Raw genomic sequence first — 3,984 nt, forward strand, 5'->3', positions numbered from 1 at the left:
AAGAGTCAGACATGACTGAGCAACTTCACTTTCACTTTGAAAGAGTTCCCTTGATCCTTCCTCCATTTGAGGACATAGCAAGATGGCAGCTGTGTATGAACCAGGAAGTGACCCCTCCCCAGACACCAAATCTGCTGGTGCCTCGATCTTGGTCTTCCAGCCTCTGGAAATGTATATGCCACCCAGTTTATGATATTCTCTTATAGCAGGCCGAAGGGATTATAACAACTGGGATCATTCCACACTGTATGCACTATTGATATGGTAATGATGTAAACCACACTCCCTCTGCTACCATTCTAGATGGGCCAGCAGAAGGCAGGCTGACCCCTACAAATCAGCTGACCCCCTTCTTTCTTTTCCCACCAGGTGCCTTTTTTTTTTTTTTTAAGGGATATGTCCTGTATTTCCAATAAAAATGGGAAAGGTGTTAAAGTCAGTTCTTTGTTGCAGTGCTTTTTGATTTATGGACCTTTGTTTTATTCAGTTTGTTAAATAAGAGTTGACAAAATTATTGCTTCCCATCCCCCACCCCCAAAGCAGTCAGAGAAGAGCATTGAAAAAACAATTCCAATAGTTAGTTACGAAATTTAATTGTAAGGGTTAAGCAGTGGTTATTGGTCAAACCAATCAACATTAATAACTTTGAGGTGTGCAGAAACTAGTCTTTAAATAAAGGTGACAAATACCAGTAAGATTCTTACAACACTGTTCAGGATCTTAATAAATGTGATTCTGGAAGTTGAGTACAAAAGAGAATGATAGTGCAATCATCAATAAGTAAACCAAAGGCATAATTTTCTAAATCATTTTTATGTATTTTTTAAAAAGATTATTTATTTATGGCTGTGCTGGGACTTCACTGCTATGTGGGCTTTTCTCTAGTTGTGGCGAGTTGGGGGGTTACTCTATGGTTGTGGTGGGTGAGCTTCTCATGGGCTTCCCTGGTACCTCAGCCAGTAAAGAAACCACCTGCAATGCAGAAGACCCCGGTTCGATTCCTGGGTTGGGAAGTTCCCCTGGAGAAGGGATAGGCTACCCACTCCAGTTTTCCTGGGCTTCCCTGGTGGCTTAGATGGTAAAGACCTGCAATGCTGATGGCTTCGATCCCTGAGTTGGGAAGATCCCCTGGAGAAGGGCATGGCAACCCACTCCAGTATTCTTGCCTGGAGAATCCCCATGGACAGAAGAGCCTGGTGGGCTACAGTCCAAGGGGTTGCAAAGAGTCAGATACCACTGAACTTCTCATTGCAATGACCTGTCTTGTTGGTGGCTTCCCTAGTGGCTCAGTTGGTCAAGAATCTGCCTGCAGTGCAGGAGACCCAGGTTCAATCCTTGGGTCAGGAAGATTCCCTGGAGAAGGAAATGGCAACCCACTCCAGTACTCTTGCCTGGAGAATTCCATGGACAGAGGAGCCAGGCAAGCTACAGTCCACTGGATTGCAAAGAGTTGGATGTGACTGTGTGACTAACTTTCTCTTGTTGCAGAGCACTGGTTCTAGGGTGTGCAGAGTTCAGTACTTGCAGCACGCTGGCTCAGTAGCTGCAGTTTACAGGCTCTAGAGCACAGGCTCAGTAGTTGCGGCACATGGTCTCAGTTAAGCTGTGGCATGTGGGATCTTCCTGGATCAGGGATCAAACCTGTGTCTCCTGCATTGGCAGGTGGATTCTTTACCACTGAGCCACCAGGGAAGGCCCTCTAAATCATGTTTAGTTAAACAGAGTAAATTCTAGTTTTTTAAAAAAATTTAAAGTGCATAAACTCAATCTGTTTTCTACCTGAGACCAAAACAAGTTTCTTTTTTCCTGTCTAAACAAAATTCTTGGCATTAAGGTAAATCTGAATTCACATGATATACTTTGTTAAACATTTCCAAAAAATTTTAAGCCTGCTGTAAAGAGAAATTCTCATGTTATACTACATATATATTTACATATTTTTCTTCAAAGACAAATTTATGAAGTTAATAGGCCTAAAATAAAAAGTGTTCTTATATGTGCAATATGAAATGGGATCACAGAATCTGTGTACCCAGATGAATCACTAAGAGTTCAGAAATTAAGCTCACTTTAAGAAAATGCATTCCCTCTTTTTTGGTGCCGAGGTTGCAAAGTTGTGATGTATGACAAAAACTTTGTGTATACAGGCTCCAAAACTAAGCATTGTTCTAAATTGGCTGTAACTTAAATTAAATAACTGTAACTTAAGTTAAAATTAAACTCAACTAGATCATTGTGGTTGGAGAAGGAAATGGCAACCCACTCCAGTATTCTTGCCTGGAGAATCCTAGGGACAGAGGAGCTTGGTGGGCTGCCATCTATGGGGTCACACAGAGTCAGACATGACTGAAGTGACTTAGCAGCAGCAGCAGCAGATCACTGTGGTTACACCACACTTGGCTTTAGGTAGGGTCTGCAGGTTTTACTGAGGTAACAACCTCTTATCTCTTGCCTCCCATCCTGCGCTTGTCCCCACTGCCCCCAGCTTCCTTTCATATGGCTGCATTTGGCAATGTTTCCAAATCTTGGAAGCAGAAGAACCTGCTAAAGTAAACAGAGAGGATGAAAAATGACACTATAAATGATACATGAAAAATCAACCTTAGAGTATAGTCTGAGAAGCAGCAGTCTACCCTCAAGGGAAAAAGAGAGAATTTAAAAAGTAGGGGGACTTGCCTGGCCGTCCAGTGGTTAAGACTCTGTCCTTTCACTGCGGAGGCTGTGAATTTCATCCCAGGTAGAGGAACTAAGATCCCACATGCCAAGCAGCATAGCCAAAAAAATAAAATAAAATAAGGGGCTGTTTTTCCTAGATATTTTCCCACATAACAAAATTTCAAACTCTGGAAAGGTAATGCCTTTGAAGGAGGAGCTAGGGAAGTAAATAAATGATAAAGAAATACAGCAGTAGCTTTAGCTGTCAGTGAGTTTCTTTGCCCTGGCATTGGCATTATCAATATGATCTTTATTGGTGTCAGCCTTTTCTGTGATCTGTTCTATTTGTCAGTTGTGAGCCTCAATCCCATTGCCTATGTCCAGGGCCATGTTTTTAGGTTGTCTAGAATACTGGCCACTTGAGTCAGGTTCTCTTCCGTTTCATCTTCCCTGGCATGATTTGTTATATGTTTAATGTATTCACCCGTTGGCTGCTCCTGTGGTCACTTGACGCAGCTGACCATTTGTCACTCAGCCTGGCTGCTTAGATACTATTACATTGCTAGGAGAGCTGTCTCCAGCATCTCCCCATGTTGCCTTATAGACTTTACCAGACTCAATGTTCTTTGTCCTATTACATGGACATAAACAACGGCCTCAGTCCTTGTTGAATTCTGTTAAAATCTTCTCTGCTTCTCTCATGTCTTTATTTGGTCTATGCCTCCTTCTGTGTGTTTCAGTTGTTCCCCTTGCTCAACCAGTGTAGGGATAGTCTTGATTCCTGCATCCTGAGCTTCAGTGGCTAAACCCAGGATTCTCCTTGTACTTTCCGCAGACTCATCAGTAACGTGGTTGGCCCTCAGCTGAATTCCTTCTGCTGACAGATTATCCATGATCAATTAAAACTCTTGATAGGTGCGGAAATTGAAATGTGGATATTCAAGCAGTTCTGACTGTTTCTCTCTGGCTGCGGCAGCTCTGACTCCCGCAGGCCAGACTCCCAGCTGCGCCCTTCTTCCAGGTGACTTCTTAAGCAGTGGTTCTTGGAGAGGCAGAGGGAGGAACACGTCAGAGTCGGCTAGGAAACTCTACAAACACCCACAACACCTTACTTTCCTACCTACCCCAGGGGAATCTGCTATGGTTTTCTCCACCCTCTTTGAGAAGCACAGTCTTAGAGCAAATGCCACATGAGAGAAGGGAGAAGTATCCGCATGGGGGATACACAAAAGGGGTGCTTCTGAATTAAAAGAGATCTCATTCCCAGTTAGAGTTTGTTCTCTTATCCTGTGACTATGTCCAAGCTGTTGACCTTTTTTCCATGGACAG

The 3,984-nt window shown here is 43.2% G+C and overlaps 1 pseudogene; it reads right to left on the minus strand.

The window, feature by feature from the left end:
- Window positions 1–2,897: 2,897 nt before the first annotated feature.
- Window positions 2,898–3,632, minus strand: LOC133255416 (synaptosomal-associated protein 23-like; annotated as a pseudogene).
- Between the last annotated feature and the right edge of the window lie 352 nt (window positions 3,633–3,984).

This window comes from Bos javanicus, chromosome 10 (assembly GCF_032452875.1).
Source record: "Bos javanicus breed banteng chromosome 10, ARS-OSU_banteng_1.0, whole genome shotgun sequence".
Classification (NCBI taxonomy): Eukaryota; Metazoa; Chordata; class Mammalia; order Artiodactyla; family Bovidae; genus Bos; species Bos javanicus.